Source organism: Myotis yumanensis, unplaced genomic scaffold (assembly GCF_028538775.1).
Source record: "Myotis yumanensis isolate MYYU_CA2020_CCGP unplaced genomic scaffold, mMyoYum1.0.hap1 SCAF_2, whole genome shotgun sequence".
In the NCBI taxonomy this organism is placed as follows: domain Eukaryota; kingdom Metazoa; phylum Chordata; class Mammalia; order Chiroptera; family Vespertilionidae; genus Myotis; species Myotis yumanensis.
The window spans coordinates 8,695,847-8,714,302 of NW_027223753.1; the positions used below are offsets into that span (position 1 = coordinate 8,695,847).

General features: G+C 55.1%; 1 protein-coding gene across 3 annotated transcripts in view; it reads left to right on the forward strand.

Annotated features, from left to right (window-relative positions):
- Positions 1–553: 553 nt before the first annotated feature.
- The window catches only part of TMEM51 (transmembrane protein 51), a 48,264-nt gene continuing 30,361 nt past the window's right edge, over positions 554–18,456 (forward strand). The window contains exon 1 of one of the 3 annotated variants that reach the window (XM_070404129.1): positions 554–717. The gene's annotated coding sequence lies outside the window, so the exon portion shown is untranslated. Of the gene's footprint in view, positions 718–1,135; positions 1,184–1,650; positions 1,755–18,456 lie in introns of those variants that run through there. The other 2 variants (XM_070404130.1, XM_070404128.1) reach the window with 2 other exon arrangements.

Below are 18,456 nucleotides of genomic sequence, written 5' to 3' on the forward strand. Positions count from 1 at the left end.
CCCCTCTTGAAGCCTCTGCCTTCTCTTCTGTAAAGTGGGTGTAAGCCCTGACCATCTCATGGTTGGTATAAGGTTCCAGGAGATGGTGCAAGGAAAGCAGGTCCGTGGTGAGGATGGGAGGACTAGCAGTTATGTTATGCTCACGGGGACTCCCTGCTCTGTTTCCCCAAGTCACAAGGCAGCCCGGAATTTGCGTGAACACCAGGGCTCTGCTGACCCGTGACTGTGAGTTGAAACAATGTGTGTGTGTGGGGGGGGGGGGGGGCTGGAGTACCCACCAGTGGTAACTGTAGGCAGACACACACACACACACACACACACACACACACACACACACACGGGAGACAAGAGTCCCCATGAGTGCAGCACGCAGCCGACCGGAGGGGAACTCGGTTGCAGTCCCACCAGGTGCCTCATTTCTGTGCTGGACGCGCGAGCTTCCCGGTAGGGGGCGCCTTCTCTGACACCTGGCCGGCTGCCCGTTGGCTTTTTCTCAGGGTTCGAACTTCAAAGGCCTGGACACGCACCCGAGAAGGGGACTCAGGCCTGACCTCCCCGGGAATGCAGCCTGAGATTGAGGGAGGAGGCGGGCTGCCTTCTCCAACTTTAGAGCCTCGGTTTTCGGTGGTTTGGCTGCGATCAGCCCACCCAGGTCGGACGCCAGGCCGGCGCGGCTCCCGGGCAAACCTCCAGGCCGGGGCGGAGGCCGAGCTGCAGGTGAGAGCGCCCTCGCCCAGCGGGGTTCGCCCTCCCCGGGACCTGGCCTCGGGCAGCGGCCCGGGGGCTCTGCGCAGAGGCGGCCTCAGGCCGGGGGGCAGCGACCTGCGCTTTCCTGGGAAAGTTCCCTGCGAAGTTGGGGATGGCCCCCCAGCACCGGAGACTCCGGGGCCTGAGCGCCCCCGCCCCGCGCGCGGGACCCGCACGCCAAACCGGCTTCGTCTGGGCGGAGGCGCCGGCGTGGACCCCAAGGCGCCGGGACACCTGGGACGGGGTGGGGAGCCGGAGGGGAGGCGTGAGCGGACTCGCTGTTTAAAAACTCGCTTCCCAAACCTCCGCCCTCAGTCACCTCGCAGGCGCGGGCCCCAGCGCTGCCAGCTCCGATCCCGCTGCCGGAGGGTGAGAGGGAGCAGCCGAGCCCCCCCAACCCCCATCCCCCCGGGAAGAGCCGGCGCGGGGCGGCCAGGTGAGCGCGAGACCAGGTACCGGCGCTGCGGGGTCCGAGCGCCCGCGCCTAGGGGGGAGCCAGAGGTGGGGCGTCTCCCATCGCTATTAACCCACAAATACCCGGGCTCCCGGCCCCGACCTCCCCCACTGCACCCCCACGTCTTGGGGGTTCGTTCCCTCTCCCCTCCCCGCTCGCCGCGGCGGGGCGGGGAGAGGACTTGGGCCCGGCGTCCTGCGACCCCAGCGCTCCCGCAGCCGCCGGGGGAGGGGGTGTCGCCCTCGCAGCCGGGGTCCCCGGCCCCGGGCCGGGGGGTGGCGCGGCGGGCCCGCGGGAGGGTCCCCGGTGGGCGGCGCCTCGCGGGCGGGAGCGGCTCGGGGGGCCCCGCCCTCTGCGTCCGCCGCCCCGCCTCCCGCGCGCCGCGCTCCGGGGCCGCGCTTCCTGCGTCTGCATCCCGGTCCGGAGCGGGCGGTGCACCGTCTCCCCGACCCCCGGAGCCCCCCGCCCCGGCATCCCCGCGTCCGGAGGAGGCGGCCCGTGGAGCTCCCCGCCCCCGCCGCCCGGCGGAGACCGAGCGGGACCCGCCGCCCCGGTGAGTCTGCGCCGCCGCGCCCCGGAGGGACTGCGGGCTCCCGGGGGAGGGAGTCAGGGCTGCCTGGGTCTGTCTGTGCGTCCGTCCGAGAGCTTTCAGCCCCGGGCCTGGCGCCCGAAGAACTTCGTCCCCGCACCCGCCCCGGCAGCGCCCTTCCAGCGCGGGGCACCCCGCCCCCCGGGCTCCGTGCTGGGGCCTCGGCCGGGGAAGGCGGCGGCCTCCGGGGCGCCTCGGGCGGGGCAGGTGCCATCCGCCGGCGGGTTCTGAACCCTTGGCCTGGAGGACAAAGAGGCGCCTTCCCCTGGTGCAGAATTTGGGGAATTTCCCCGTAGGCCCCCTGAACCCACCCAGGCGCTGCCCGCAAGGTCTCCCTTCCGCCATCACTTACGCCTTTCTAGAAATCGAGGCTTTTTAGGGATTTAGATTCGAGGGTGTGGATGTGCGTGGTACGTATTAGAAGCAACAGGGCGAGGAATCGGGGCGTGAGCAAGGTGGGGTGACTGAGTTTCTCCCTGTGAACCGCTGTAACAGGCGATGCCACCCCGCGGGGGGAGGGGGAGCTGGTGCCTAGCACACAGCAGGTACTGGGACCCACATCCACCTACAGTCTGCGCCCGGAAGGGGGGTATATGCCGAGTCTGACTAAGAGGGATGATCGCTTTCAGAAAGAAATCTTTCCTAACCAAGGGGCTGGGGCACAGGAGGCCTGGGCGTCTGTATGCTCCCCAGCCCCGCCCGGGCACTCCCTGCCCCAGTCAGCCTTGGGGCGCCCGTGCAGGGCACAGAAGAGCCTGCGTGACCTGGGCCAGGTCCTTCCCTAGCAGCTGGGGGGTGGGGGGCGGGGCGCTAGTGAAAGGCCGGCTCTGGGGCCCGGAACCACTTTGACACTTTGGAGACTTGTCACGGAAGATCCCAACCCAAGTAGATGGGGCCGCATGGCATTGGGAGGGAGCCCCTTCCCCTCCAGATGCCTCTCTGTACAGCTTGCCAGAGGTACAGGCGGGAGAGCGAGGAAGGGGAGGACGCTGGCGGTGCATCTGTTCCTCACCATGTCCTGAGCTGACAGTGGTTCCATCATTAGGGTTTCCTGGGCTTGTGGCAGGGCCCGCCCTGTCCCTAGGGAGACAGGGCCCAGCCTGGTGAGCAGTCAATGACAAGGGTCCCAGAGAGGTGGCGATCTAGTCAGGCCCCACCCCCCCAGGAGTTCTCTGTGACCCCCAGTGATAGTCACGTTGCCTCTCTGAGCCTTGGTTTCTTCACCTGTAAAAGGGGATGAAAAGCAGGACGGGTCACTCATGCCTCGCACACAGCCACTCCTCTAGGAAGTTCGGTCACAGGGCTTAGGGGAGAACAGAAGAAAGACAGTAACCCGGGCGGGGGCCTGACCAGAGGTCCTCCTACAAGAGGAATGTTCGAACATCAAACAGTGAATTAGAGTCACTCAGGGTGACAGAGAGGAAGGGTGTCTGGGCAGATGGAACAGCATCTGCAAAGGTATGGAGGCATGGAGGTCATGTGTGCTGGGCGTGGGTGCTCAGATAGGGAGGGAGGGGAAAGTAGAGGGAGTGCAGGGCCCGGAGTGAGCTGGACTGGGTGGGCGAGGGTGGTCACACAGGTGACACCTGGGAACCACTCAGCAGGTGTGCCTCTGCCCACCAGGCAGCGTGCTCGGCGCTCTGCGGACACTGAACAAGGAAGACACAAATCCCCTGCACGTCCCTTAAGCTGGGGAGTCGTTTGATCCTCTTGCTACGTTAGGAGGACAATTCCGGCTGCTGTGGGATGGAAGTTTGGAGAAGGCTGCTGGGGAGAGCAGGCTGGCCTGCAGGGCATGAAAAAGGGGGTGTGGATTGAAGCTCCGCCCAGGAGGCAGAGAGGAACATGTGGTCTTGACATGTGACCGCTGGTCAAGGGTCAGATTTGTGGATTGGGTGTGAGGCCCGCACTGCCAGCCCGGCTTCTACCAGAGAGGTGGCGAGGGCCTGGCACCTCCCCTCCAGCTGTGTCTTTCCTTCCAGCCGTGTCTTTCCGGCTCTGGCTCCCGGAGTCCCAAGGTCCGGGAGTCTGTGTGTGTGTGAGGAAAGGCAGGGCCAGTGGCCTGCCTCCTGTCGGCACTCGCGCTGGGCAGCCTGATCCGCCAGGGGCTCCTGTTTTACTGGGTCGAGGATCTGGTAAATGTTCTGCCCTCCCTCCGTGGGGTGACAATAACCCCCTAAAGCCCTCAGGCTGGAAGAGACTGGAGCGTGAAGGGCTGTGGCTCTAGGCTTCTCTTCCCCCAGCACCAAGTTACATGGAATTTGAGGGACTGAAAAATTTTCTCCCCAAGTGCCTGGGATGTTCTAGAAACTCAATGCCTTCTGATGGGGACAGGGCGAAGGGTCTGCTCTGGCTACTGGCTTTTGCTTTCGCTTTTGTGGTGTGTGCTCGGAAGCTTGGAGGCGTCCTGGCAGTCTGACAGCGGAAAGGGTGTCCTTCTCCGTGTTTCTCTCTCCCTTGGCTTTGTGATGGAACAGGCACCGCCTCTCACCTGCCACAGGGGGACCCTGGGATGTCTCGGGTGAAGGGGACCACTCTCATTTGACACACGGAACTCAGGGAGGGAAGGAAATTGCCCAAGGAGGCACCCAGCCCTCCTGCCCCCTCCAGGGTTCTCTGCACGATCCCAGGAGGCCTGGCGGCATCCAGGTCAGAGACTTGTTTGAGGCCCCCGTGTAGCTGAGGCTGTTCTCAGCGTCTCAGTCTTGCCAGCCCCTTCCTGGGGTCTTACTCCTCCCCGGCCTGGACAGGTGGCTCAGCTTTACCCGGCAATACTTTTTCCTCCCTTCTCCTGGATTGAGCCCTTGGCACACTGTGTGTGCGCCCCCCCCCCCCCCCCCCCCCCAGCACTGGCTCCTCAAAGAAACAGGTCACTTGTTTGGTTTTCCCTGATTCAGGCCAGACTGCCCTGCCCCCCTCCCCCCCCCCCCAGACACAGCCAGGGGGCCTCTCGGAGGGTCTCAGCGGAGGCCTCAGGCTGATTCCGGCTCCTCCTCCCCTGAGCCCCAGCTGGCATCTCAGGATGCTGGGTGGCCGGCCTCCTGTCCGCCCTTGTTTACTTGGTCTGAGCTGCCAAAAGTCTCCTTATTCTCGCTTGCCCTAGATTTATCAGAATTATAAGCCGTTCAGCCTGAATGCTGGTCCCTTTAGCTCTTGGAAAGTGGAGCCAGAGGGACCTTAGCCATCAGAAAGTCCAACCTGGTGCTTTTACGAGCAGGGAAACCGAGGCCCGGGGCTTGCCCGAGATCAGAGTCAGGATTGGAACCCAAATTTCCCAACTCCTCTTTGAATGATTTTGAGGGTGATTCTTGGAAAAAGAAAACAAACACCCAGGGCAGTCTCCGCCTCCCAGAGCCCCTTTCTCCCCCGCACCCCACACTGCCAGGCACTTTGGAGGCATCCACCATGGCACGTCCAGAGGAGTCAAGGCTGAGGCCCTGGGAGCAAAGGGCTGCACGTCAGCTGCTGTCCGTTCACGCTGGCACCACCGCGGGGAGGACACTGGCCACTAAACTTGTTTGCTGCTCTTTACGATGTGCCTCTGGACAGTCAGGCTTGCAAGGTTGTTTTTGTCCCCAGGTTCCAAAAGCAGCTCATGTTCAGTGCAGAAACCTTGGGAGGAAACCATCAGTTCGTTTGTGGGGTATTAATGAGGGTTTGTTAGCGTGCTTGCTGGCTCTGCCATTTCGTAGCCTGGTTTTTCAATCCATCCTCATCGCAGGTATATTTCCCCGAGTGACGGTTCCTCACCCCGGATCTAACCTGCCGGTCCCGCACGCTCCCCTCCTCGGATGGCTGGCAGGTCCGCAGGAGGCCGCCTTCCGTGTTGGCTCCCTCTAACACTCCCGGGCCAAAACCCTGTAAAGCTATGCAAATGATTCACCTCCGCGGACTCTAGGAGGCCACGCCTCTGCGTAGCCATGGGTTCTCGAAAAGGGACTATTTTTATGAAATCTAAAGCAAAACCGGTTCTCAGTGAGCCTCTTAGAATGGGAGGAGGTCAGCCTTTGGGGTGGGATGGATGTGACCCAAAGATCATACGGACGGAGGGAGCAAGCTGCGTGCCGTCTGAGTGTTTGCTCCGTTGGTGTTAACGCAGCTGCATGTCTTCATTCCTCGCCCCAGGTCCCAGGACTAGGCACTGGGGTGGCTCCCTGGAAAGGTCAGCATGTGACTAGCTCGTCTCCAAACCCTCCCGCCGAGAGAGCAGGTGTGTCCATGGCAAAGGTGTGCTGAGGATCTGCTTCCTATTCTGGTGATGAGGCCTGTTACTCCACCTTGGGGACAGGACCTCCTGGCATCTCTCGTCCCCTCCCGGGATCCAGCTTTGTTGATGCCGTGTAAATTGTCGATAGTAGAAGCGATCTTGGAGGTTCCCTAGGCCCGTGGTCGGCAAACCGTGGCTCGCGAGCCACATGCGGCTCTTTGGTCCCTTGAGCGTGGCTCTTCCACAAAATACTACCTGTGGGCGCGCACGTACAGTGCCATTGAAACTTTGTGGCCCATGCACAGAAGTCGGTATTTTGTGGAAGAGCCACACTGAAGGGGCCAAAGAGCCGCATGTGGCTCGAGAGCCGCGGTTTGCCGAGCCGCAGTTTGCCGACCACTGCCCTAGGCTAATGTTTACAGACTGCAGGCAGTGACTTACTAGTGAGTGGTGTTTTTTTAAAATATATTTTTATTGATTTCAGAGAGGGAGAAAGAGATAGAAACATCAATGATGAGAGAGAATCATTGATCGGCTGCCTCCTGCACGCCCCCAACTGGGGATGGAGCCCGCAACCTAGGCATGTGCCCTGACTGGGCATCGAACCATGACCTGCAGGTTCATAGGTCGACGCTCAACCACTGAGCCACGCCGGCCCGGCATCTTAGTGAGTTTTTCAATCAGTTAAGTGGTCTTTCCTGGCTTTCCAAAAGTGGAATAGAAGAAAGTAGACCTGGAAACAGCGTGCATTTTCCGTGATGAGAGGAGAACCCTAGTAAAACTGTCACCTCGTTATGTGTGGGTGGGTATGCACCACGTCACTAGATACGTACAGGGGCGGGCAAAAGTAGGTGTACAGTGTGAGTGTGTAAAACACCAAGGACCCGTGGAGGCACAGGGCACGGGGCTCCCGCAGGGAACAGGGAATTGGCCCAGTGCAGCTGGCTGAAGCGGGACCCCTGCCCGAAGAGAAGGGCAAACGGGGAACTGCCAAGCCAACCAAAGCTGAAGAGGGAGCATGCCCAGTGCCCCAGGAGGAGCAGGAGTGGGTGCGAGCCCTGACACTTCCCCGCAGGCCACCATGCCAGGGAGAAGACAGAGGGGTTCCTGTATAAGGTCTGGGGGGGACGCTGGAGGGTCATCCCCTAGGACATGCTCCTGACTGGCAGAAGGCCGGCGACCACCTCTGCGCGGCCACGGCCCGCCCAGGCCCCCTCGCGGGCCCGCTCAGGAGCGCAGCATCCAGGCCCATCTGCTTGGTTCTGTGCTATCTTCCTGGGAGTCTTGACTGACCTTAGACTAACTGTGAACTTCATGGCCCCCTGCAGGAGAAGGTGGCTTCCTGGAGGTCCCTGGGCGCAGGGCTCTGCCTCCGCCTCTCTCGGCTCTCCCATTGCCTCCTGTCACTCAGAGAACGTCTCTCCGACTTTCTGCAAACTGGGTTATTCAGGGGTTGCTGTAGGGACCAGGGGAGCTTTGTCCCCTTTGCTCCCACAGTCACAGCTTGTCTACCTCTCCATCGTCTGTGTCCCGGGCATCTCCGCCCTCATGTGGCACAGGGGGCCGGTGTGCCACTCCTGAACACCGGCCGGCAAGAGCAGGACGCCCACCATGCACTTCACTATCTCGAGGGCACGGTCAAGGCCACCGCTGAGGCCCGGTGGGCGGCTCTGCCTCATGGCCGTGACGTACATCCCGGAGCTGGCTCCTGAGCGCATCTGCCCTGGCACGTTTGACACATGGCTCCAGTCGCATCAGATTTTTCATGTCCCGGTGGTGGCAGCAGCCTTTGTCCACATCTGCTGGGTCCCTGACCTTCAGGAATTCCGCTACGCTACGGCTGGGAGGCGGCACTACTGGCCGCTCCCTTCCCTGGGCCTCCCACCCGAGGCCGGAATGGGAACTTCCCGAGTGCTTTCAAAAATAACTTCCTCGCTGAAGTGAGAAGAAGCCTCTGAGTTGTCTGTTTCTCGAAGAAATCTCCTGGAGAATTCGGTGCCAGCCAGGCTGCAGCCCACCCTCCTCCAGGGGCGGGGGGTAAGCCTTCCATGTCTCTCCCGAGGAAGGGGGTCCGCTTGGCCATGCCCCTCCTCGGCAGCCCCTCCTCAAGGCCACCCTGTCCCCTCGGCACAGAGCACCTGGAAGCTCCGGCTGAGATTTCACCCCGCATCAAACCATTCTGGGGAAAAACGATGGACTGGGAAATTCTGGAAGAAAATGCCCTGCCCTTACCCCCATCCTTACTCCGTAGCCTGGCTTAGCAGGCCATCTGTTCCGTAGCTCGCCTTTCAGAGGCGACTGCACCCGGTCCCGTCGCTCTGAGGCCCAGCTCTGCTGACGGCAGCGGGAACAGTCACCGGCTTTGATGTAGCCGGTTCCTCATGGAAGTGTCCAGGCTTCAGATAACTTGAGCTTTAAATTTCTTTTTCTTGGCAGAGTCATGCAAAATTGAAACGGAGAAAGATATTTAATATTTAATACCAGGCTTTGTAAAGAAATCTGCAACCATTGCTCTGTGTCTTGAGCAAAGACTATGATGCTAATCAAAGGAAGTACAGGAGACAGTTAGCTTTCAAAGATTAAAGATTAAAGAAAAAAGTAGCAGGAAAGAAATACACATCGCTACTCGGAAAACAACAGACTTCGTTTGGACTTCGCCGTTGCCCCCGCTGCCGTGTTTCTGCTCCGGGGTCCGATCCACGTCGCCGCCTCGCTTTTAGCCGTCACACCTCCTTCGTCTCTGCTGGTCTGTGACCGTTTCTCCGTCTTTCCTTGACTTTCTTGACCTTGATGGCTCTGAAGAGGACTGGTCGGGAGTTTGTAGAATGCACCCCAGTTTGGGTTTGCCTGGTGTCTTCTCATGATTGGACCCCACGGGGTTTGGGGTTTTAGGCAAGAGTGAGGGCCTCGCAGCATCGTGTCCCGATAGACGTGACGTCAGCATGACTTTTGGGGGATGCTGACCGTGGTCACTCGGGCCAAGTGGCCTCTGCGAGGTTTCTCCGCTGGAAGACACCAGCACCCCGTTTTGGAAGGGGCACCATAGTAAAATCATAAAAGAAATTCTTGAAAGTGACTGGTACGTGTAAAAACTTAGATACAGCAAATGATACATTGGAGCAGTATTTTTAACACCTGGCAGACAGGGCCTGATTTCTAAACATATGCACGAGCTTTCCAATCAGGAAAAGGAAAGGCTGAAGGTCAGTGTGGAGAAATGGGGTCACGAAGGAATGCTGTTGACCAATGAGCACATGGGGGGAGGGGGTGGGGAGCAACCATATTCAACCTCATCGCAGTAAAAAAAATGCCCATTAAAACAATACCGTCTTCCACGTACAACAGTTTAAATGTTTGGGAAAGTTTTAAAATTTTAAGTTAAAGCAGAATGCTGATGTTGGGAGGTGCTCACACGAGCTTATGGTAGGAGTGCAGATTGGACTGTCTGCAGATGCACTTCAAAAGCTGCAAAAAACACAGCAGTTTCAACACCAGGAGTGTATCCCGGGGAAACGTGGTTATGTAAGGAGTCAGTTTCAACACTTGTTTTTTTTTTATAATAACAATAAAAGTAGAAACCAACTATGTGTCCGTCAGTGGAGAGTTGTTTATATAAATGATGGGTCCTCCATGTACTGGACTATTCCTCAGCCATGAAAAATTATGGTTTATAAGAATAGTGGTGATGTGAAAAATTGTTCATCATATAACAACATTTTAAAAATTAGGTCACAAGCCCGGGTGGCTCAATTGGTTGGAGCATCATCCTGTACACCAAAAGGCAGATTCGATTCCTGGTCAGGGCACATAACCAGGATGTAGGTTTGATCCCCGGTCAGGGTGCATATGGGAGGCAACTGGTCAATGTTTCTCTCCCTCTCTCTCCCTTTCTCTCTCTAAAATTAAATTTTTTTTAAAAAAAAAAGATCATTAAAATTAGATCACAGAACCACATAGCAATAAGATCTCATTTTTGTAAAAAAGAGGTATGTTTGTTTACAAAATACATAAAGTCTGAACAGTGTCATAGATATTATCAGTAGCTGTGGATGGCCAAGGTTATTTAATGGTTTGAAATTTTTCTGTTAATCTAGATTTCTAAATTTTTGTTTAGCAAGTAAGTATTGTTCCTATAACAGAAGGACATTTTTTTAATAAATATTATTTTTAAATTATTTAAATAAAAATTATGTTGCAGAACACCCCCCCTCCCCCCCCCCCCTCCCCCGCCTTCAAGGATCACTATGAGATAAGCTGCTCTGTGAGCTGTAGAGGGCTTTGCAAATATTAGCCACTATTCCAGGTGGTTCTTTTACTTTGAGCATCTGGGCCTCCCTTCCCAGACGGAGGAAGCCATGGTAGGAGCCAGGCAGAACCCACAGCTGATGTGAAAACCTCTTCTGGCGTCTCCCCCTGAGTCCTGTGTTGAAGTTCCCGCCCCCAGTGTGATGGTATTAGGAGGCGGGATCTTTGGGAGGTGACTAGGTTTAGATTCGGGCACCAGAGTGAGACAGCAGTGATGGGATTCGTGCCCCTTAGAAGAAGAGGGAGAGAGAGATCACCCAGGTAAGGCCAGGTGAGGACACAGCCAGAAAGCCGCCACCTCCAAGCCAGGAAGCTGGCTCTCACCAGACACCTCGATCTTGGGCATCCAGCCTCCAGAACCAAGAAAAATAAATGTCTATTGTTTAAGCCGTTCAGTCTATGGTATTTTGCTATAGCAACCTGAGCTGACTAAGACACCACCCTCCCAGCATTTATAACACACACACACACACACACACACATTTACAAACAGTAGAATTCACCTTTTAAAAAATATATATATTTTTTATTGATTTCAGAGAGGAAGGGAGAGGGAGAGAGAGATAGAAACATCAATGATGAGAGAGAATCACTGATCGGCTGCCTCCTGCACACCCCACCCTGGGGATTGAGCCCTCAACTCAGGCACATGCCCTGACTGGGAATCGAACCATGACCTCCTGGTTCATAGGTTGATGCTCAACCACTGAGCCACGCCGGCCGGGAGAATTCACCCTTTCTCATGTCCAGTTCTATGAGTTAGACAAACACAGTTTTGTGGCCGCCACCATAATCAAGATACAGAAAGGTTTCATCGGCCCCAGAGTCCCTCCTGCTGCCCTTTGTGGTCCACCCCTCTCCCACGCTGTGCTTAGAAAGCACTGATGTTTGCTGTGCATTCAGTGCTGTCTTTCCCAGGGTGGCGTATAAATGGAATCACAGTGTGAAGCCTCTGAGTCTGGCTGCCTTTACTCCTCCTAAGGCATTTGAGATCCCTCCATACTGTGTGTATCCCGGGCTACGATGTGCCACGCTTTGTCTACCCCTTCCCCTATCGAAGGGCATTTGGAGTGTTTCCAGTTTTTGGTGACAAGGACTAAAGCCACCTTAAACATTTGCATTTAGGTTTTAGGATGAACCTAAGTGTTTTATTCCCCTGGGGCAATACCTAGGCGTGGGATTGCCGGGTTTGTGTGGAGCGTCTATGTTTATCTTTATATGAAACTAGAGGCCCAGTGCACGAATTTGTGCACCAGTGGGGTCCCTCAGCCTGGCCTGCAGGATTGGGCTGAAACCAGCTCTTCGACATCCCCCAAGGGGCCCTGGATTGCGAGAGGGCACAGGCCAGGCCAAAGAGACCTCACTGGTGTATGATCGGGGGGCCGGGAAGGGACATGGGAGGTTGGCCAGCCGGGGAGGGACCGTGGGAAGGCTCCAGGGCATGTCTGGCTCATCTCGCTCAGTCCTGATCCGCCAGACCTCAGCAGCAAGCTAACCTACCGGTCAACTGTCTGCCCCCTGGTGGTCAGTGCACATCATAGCGAGCAGTTGAGCAGCCTTAGCATAGCATTTTCATATTACACTTTGGTTGAACGGCTGACCAAACGACCAGACACTTAGCATATTAGGCTTTTATTATATAGGATGGCCAAGCATAGAAAGTTTCATGCTGATGATCCAGGAGGGGAGGGCAGAAGGGATGGACCTACTATGTGCCTCGTACCTACTGTGTGCCTGGCACAGAGCCAGGAGCTTTACCCATGTGACCTCATGCAATCCTCACCTCAGCATGGGAAGTATCAGGCTCTAGGTCCCCATGACCCACAGAAAGGGCAATTTCTCGGGATTGGATCTAATTAATGCAAAGCTACCATCTTTGAATTTTGGGGGAGTACATGTGAGGGACTATTTAGCCTCCACTAGTTGTCTCCGCGCGCCCCCCCCCCTCCTCCCCAGCATTGTTTTAGCATTTACACAGTCTTTATCACCTCCTGCCTTGCTCAGGGTCAATTTGCTTACATGTGCACTTCCTAAACTTCCCTAAGAAGGTGTGGCCAATTCCTACCCCCAGCACCCCAGCTGTGTAGGGGCCTAATGAAATATTAATAACACCCTCCTCTCCAATTTGAAACTTTAATGACCTACATTTACATCGAACACCAAGTGGAAACAATTTATCATCTTTCCTTGAGTGATGTTTTGTCTTTCCCAGCTGGTGTTAGTCCTAGTCTGTGGGTAGTAAGCTGACCTCCCCCCCGCCCCTTCTCCCTCCCCCCCCCCCCCACCTCCCTGTGTCAAAGGAATGGAAGTAACAGTGGATTGTATGTAGCTCTTCACCTAAGTAACTTTCTATGAACTCTTTTTGTTTAACTAAAAATTAGTTTAACTAGAATTTTTTTAGACATAGTTAAAAAAATGTGTAAAAGGATATGCAATGAAAAAGATACATTTTCCTCCCACCACAGACCACCACCACCCCCCCCCCCCCCCCCAGTACTTTTCTCAGAAGTAGCTATGCTTCCACAATTTTCTGTGCAGATAAAGGTGCTTGTAAATGCTGTTCTGAGATGTCTCCTGGTCATCAAAGCAATAAAATAGTACAGCTGTCAAGATGGTTATGAAATTGTTGGGTCATTTCAAGATCCTAATAACTCATCTCAGGGTCCCCCGATTGCCTGTAAGGACCCACTAAGCACCTGATGTTTCATCAGACCTTTCATGTCTGCATTTTTCTGTGGAGGGTCAGTAGCTTTCATCAGACTCCCAGTGGGATCTGTGCACACACACAAAAAAAGAAGAAAGAAACAAAAACCATGACTCATAGGTATGAGACAAGCAACCTGTTACAGATAAATGGTAGAGATAAGTGTGTCGTTCGCTGGGGGTACAAGTTCTGAGTTTACGGATCATGGGTCCTGAGCTTTGTGGCTGGAAGCTGATGGAGCCGTTGACTGGACAGGGCAGTCTCGGGCCGAGGGGAACTGCGCCTGGCTGCACGGGTGGAGATGAAGTTAATGGAGCTGAGCCCTGCGTGTTTGTACTGACTCATCGCATGTGGGCAAGTGTGTCGGCAGCTTTAAGCACGTGTGTGCTCTTGCCCAGGATGAGGTTGCCCGGGTCCTGGGAACTTCTCCCGGACAGGAGGAGCCGACACACTTACTTCCTATAAGACGGTTTCGGGCTGAAAACACTCAAAAAGAGTTTAGGGAAATTCCTGGGAGGCAGAGACATCCGGTTAGTGATGAAGTCACAGATGTTTGGGGAAATATCCCGGATGGGGGCCATATCCTTGATGGAACTGGGGGGCTGGACATCCAAGCCTTCCCCGTCATCCCTGTCTTGGGGGTGGCCCTGGAGGAGGCAGATCCTGGGCTGGCTGGTGAGTGGGTCTGCCCTTTACAAGTTATTTCTAACTAGAGGCCCGGTGCACGAAATTTGTGCACTCAGCGGCGGTGGGGTCCTCAGCCCTGCCTGCACCCTCTGGCAGTCCGGGAGCCCCATGATCAATCTCCCCGCAAAGGGAGGCCCCTCCCACCCATCTGGGCCTCCCTCTGCAGGGCAATTGATCACAGAGCCCCCGCCTCCTCATTGATCACCCTCGACTGATCGCCCCGCCAGCCAGTGGCCTGGGCCTCCCTCTGCGGGGTGATCGTGGGGCAATGACGGGGCCCCCCCGACCAATCGCATTGCATCCACCTTGACTGGCCTGGTGGCGCCAGTGGGTGCCATAGCGTGGTCATCCGGACGGTGGTTCTGCTGTTTGGCCGTTTGATCGATTTACATATTACGCTTTTATTATTATAGATATTAGTCTAAATTTACGTACCAGTTGTGCCAGGCACCATTCTAAGCATTTTGCATATGTCAACTCACAACAGTCCTATGGCTTGGGAGAACTGAGACAGGGGTATGCTCGCCACTGTGCAAACAGCCCCACATCTCAAGGGCTTACGATACTCAGGACACAGTTCCAGCGTAAGGTGCTGAGTGGGGAAGGTGGGGCCGTGGTCCCACAGAGGCCTTCTGGGACCCAGGCTTCTGTCATCTTCAGCACTTGGTTTCACCATCCACCGCTAGTAAGTGGTAGTGCTGGGATTTGAACCCAGTCTGTATTCCTTTTTTTTTTTTTTTAATATTGATATTTTTTAGAGGAAGGGAGAGGGATAGAGAGATGGAAACATCGATGAGAGAGAAACATTGATTAGCTGCCTCATGCACACACCGCCACTGGGGTTTGAATCCGCAACCTGGACACGTGCCCTGACTGGGAATGGAACTGGGGACCTCTTGGTTCATGGGTTGACGCTCAACCACTGAGCCACACCGGCCGGTGTATTCTTAACCACTATGCTATGATGGGAAACAAGAGTGCCGGCTTTTAACGCACTTTACCTGGTAGGTAACCTCAGGATGGAATTGGGGAGATAACTGGGAATTCTGGAGAACGTTCGCTCCTCCTTGCCAAGGAATCAAGCTCATCCAAGGAGTGAGATGGGTAAATCTGAGAGGCTTTTGACTTTGTCTTCAGCACATGAAAGTGAAAGCCTTTCCCCCCAAACAATTGTGCCTGAAATGAATGTGCACCAGAGATGCTGCCTGGCCCTGGGGTCTTTCCGCCCAGATAGCATCCTTCCCCCCCTCGAAGCTGAGTGGCGTGTTGCTGCTTGTTGTAGGGCGGGGCTTTGCTAAATCTCAGCACCATGGTTAAAGTGTTTCCACCAGTTGAAATGTCTTCTTGTGGAGAGAATCCACATGCCCAGCCTGAAGTCCTGACATAGACTACGGTACATCCATCAGCGGAATACCATCAGATTAAAAATGATGTCTCAATAAATGCTAATTGTCATCGATATCATGTCTGGCCTCAGAAATTCACAGAACATTAAATTAACTATTGAAAAGTGAACAGTCCATTGGCACTGGGTACATTCACAGTGTTGGACAACCATTGCAGACATATCCGGTTAGTCATTACCCTCCTCCCCCCCCCTCCAAGAAACCTCATACCCATTAACCAATTACTCCCCACTCTCCCCTTTCCCCCACCCCCTGGCTTTCTGGATATTTTACATAAATGAAGTCATACAATATGTAATCTTTTGTGTGTAGCTTCTGGCTAATTACCCTTTTTAAAAAAAAATAATTTTTAAAATCATTTTTAAGCATTAGCTCTTCAGTGGCATTAAGCACATTCATAATGATGTGTCACCATCATGTCTATCTTTTTCCAGAACTTTTACGTCATCGCAAATGAAAAGAGAGGCAGGCTTTTTAAATGCCCACGTGGGTGGTTCTTAAACTTTAGCGCATGGTGGAAGCTCCCGGGGGGCTTACTAACCATCTTGCCAGACCCTCCTGCAGAGTTTCTGATTCAGTAGGTCTGGGGGAGGCCCGAGAATATGCATTTCTCACAAGCCCTCAGCGATGCAGATGCTGGCGGTTGGGGACCACTTTCGGAAGCCACTGCCTTAGACTGAAAGGTCTGTGGGAGAGAGCAGACGGTAGGATGGCGATCTCGTTCAGGGTGCATCAGGGAAGCCGAGCCACTGTGACCTATGGGATAAGGGATTCCTCGTAAGAATTGGATCTTACCCAGTGATAGGGGTGGGGGGCAAAGGTGAAGGAGAAAGGCGGTCTGAGGGACCAGGGACCATGTCCATCAGGGAAGCCAGGAGGTCCAGCCACCGAAGCAGGACCGCAAGGAGGCTGGTGGAGAAGTCTGTAGGCAGCCATTGCTGGGTGGGGGCCCCGCCAGGTGTCCAGTGGGGGGCCTGGGGACACTCTTGGTCACTGGATTTTGAACACACTTTCTGGTTGCTTCAGATATCCAGCCAAGTGTGGAACTCCTGGCATGTGGAACAGAAATTGGGCTCTGGGGCCAGACAGAAGGGGGTCAGAATTCTGGTTTTGTGCTTGATAGCTTTGTGATCCTGGGCAAATGACTTACCCTTGCCGGTCCGATACTGTTTACTCATCTGTAAAATGGACATAATGCCTACCTTCCTCACGGAGAGTTGTGGGGACTCAATTAGTGTGTGTACCAAACCTCTGGCGTAAAATATGACGGTGCTTAATACAGTTAATAATCGTGGACAGACATGGCTGGGGGTATGCCCTCGGGGCCCTCGGTCCTCTCTTTCTTCTTAGGAATCTGGGCCTCACCCTGATCATATTCTTACACAGATTCTTCTCATGACATCATGCCAAGCAGACTTGCTTTTCCTGAGTCTCGGTTCACACTCCGGGCATCAATTCAGGTATCAGGTGCTTATTTCTTCTTTAGGCAAATGTCACAAATTCCACCTTTCAAAAGAAATTATTCCATCAAGACCATTCCACTTGCAGCCCTGCTTCATCCCCAAACTCTTCCTTTTAAACCTGGAATCTTGGAAGTTTGTGCCACCTGCCGACCCTTTCCCCGACAGGCTTTCCCGTGGTGTCTGTCATGCGGGCACTCGCGCTTCCTGGTGGTCTCCGTGGCAGAACAGACTCCTTCCCCCCAAAGCACGCTGGGAGGCTCTGCGCCTGCGCTCAGTGGACGAGAGCAGTGCTGCTGGCCGGGCTCTTTGATGGATGGGCCTTGACTGCGAAGCAGGCGCTAAAGCAGTGGTTCTCAACCTGTGGGTCGTGACCCCTTTGGGGGTCGAACGACCCTTTCACGGGGGTCGCCTAAGACCATCGGAAAACACATATATAATTACATATTGTTTTTGTGATTAATCACTATGCTTTAATTATGTTCAATTTGTAACAATGAAAATACATCCTGCATATCAGATATTTACATGCCGATTCATAACAGTAGCAAAATTATAGTTATGAAGTAGCAACAAAAATAATTTTATGATTGGGGGTCACAACATGAGGAACTGTATTAAAGGGTCGAGGCATGAGGAAAGTTGAGAACCACTGCCCTAGAGCCACAGGGAGAGCCGAGGGCAGAGGGCTTGCGTTTCAGCTGCAAGGAGGAGGGGAAGGATGACTTTAGTGGTCGGATACGGGGATGAGGGGGGGGCCTGAGGCAAAGGCTGAGACAAGCGTGCAGGGCATCTCTGGAGGAAATGCAGGGTCTGCACCTCCATAGGCTGCAGTGACATGACCTCACCAGGGTACGGTCTCTGCCTCTGAGACTTGTCATCCCGGAGACCTGGGAATCATGATCTGTGGGGATGGCCGAATCTCAGAAAAGGGCCTGGTAGTGGTCATCTCAGGCTGCCGTATGAAAACCATAGACTGGGAGGTTAAACCACAGAAATTACTTCCTCACCGAGGCTGGGAACTTCCAGATCAAGGTCACGTCCCAGCGCGGGCTCTCTTCCGGGCTTGCAATCAACCGTGGCTCACAAAGGCCCCAGGGGTGGGTCATGAGGAGGGAGAGGGGTGGGGGCAGGAAGAATCACGGGAAAGAAAGGCTTGGGGAAGGAGGAAGACCCAAGTCTGGGGACGGACTGGGCGAGGGGTCGCCAATGCACGTGTCTAAAATGAGGCGGCGGGAGAGGTTACGGGGAGCGTGGCCAGGCGGGAGGTAGCGGGGAGAGGGAAAGCCTGGGCAGAGTGGGGGGCAGGCCCCTCCTGCAGGACATGGCCATGACTCAGCACCAGCTGCCTCTTGCATGTGAGCATTTGGCCCAGGCTTACCAGATCCTCAAGCTTTATAAATGAGGTTGTCCGTGTCCTCCACACTGTATTACAGGGCTGCCAGTCTGCGACCTGGGAGTGTGTGTGTGATGAGGGACGGAGTAAGCAGGAGAGAGGATGCCCAAGGTCACTGAGATTTCAGGCCCAGGCCACGGGGAGACGGGTGTGTGCTTGCACTGTCATTAGGAAGTCTGGAGGAGAAGGGGGGGGGGCGGGGCGGGTGATGGATGGAAGGAGGAGGGGAGCGGAAGATGTTGAAGTGACGTGGATGAAGTATGACCAAGGAGACACAGACTGACAACAGCAGCTCTTTCTGGGGAAACAGCTGAGTTGCAAAGGCCGTTGGGTGGAGAATGGAAGACGGCCCGTTGGTGTGGTAGTTGGTACTGGGTATGGGAGTGGTCTCCCTGGACCCCTCTCCCAGAGTGTGTCGGGGTGGCGTTTATTGTGTTCTCTTTGTGTATGTGTTTGTTTGAGTTAAGATTGCCTGATTAGTTAAGATTGGCAGGTGGCAAA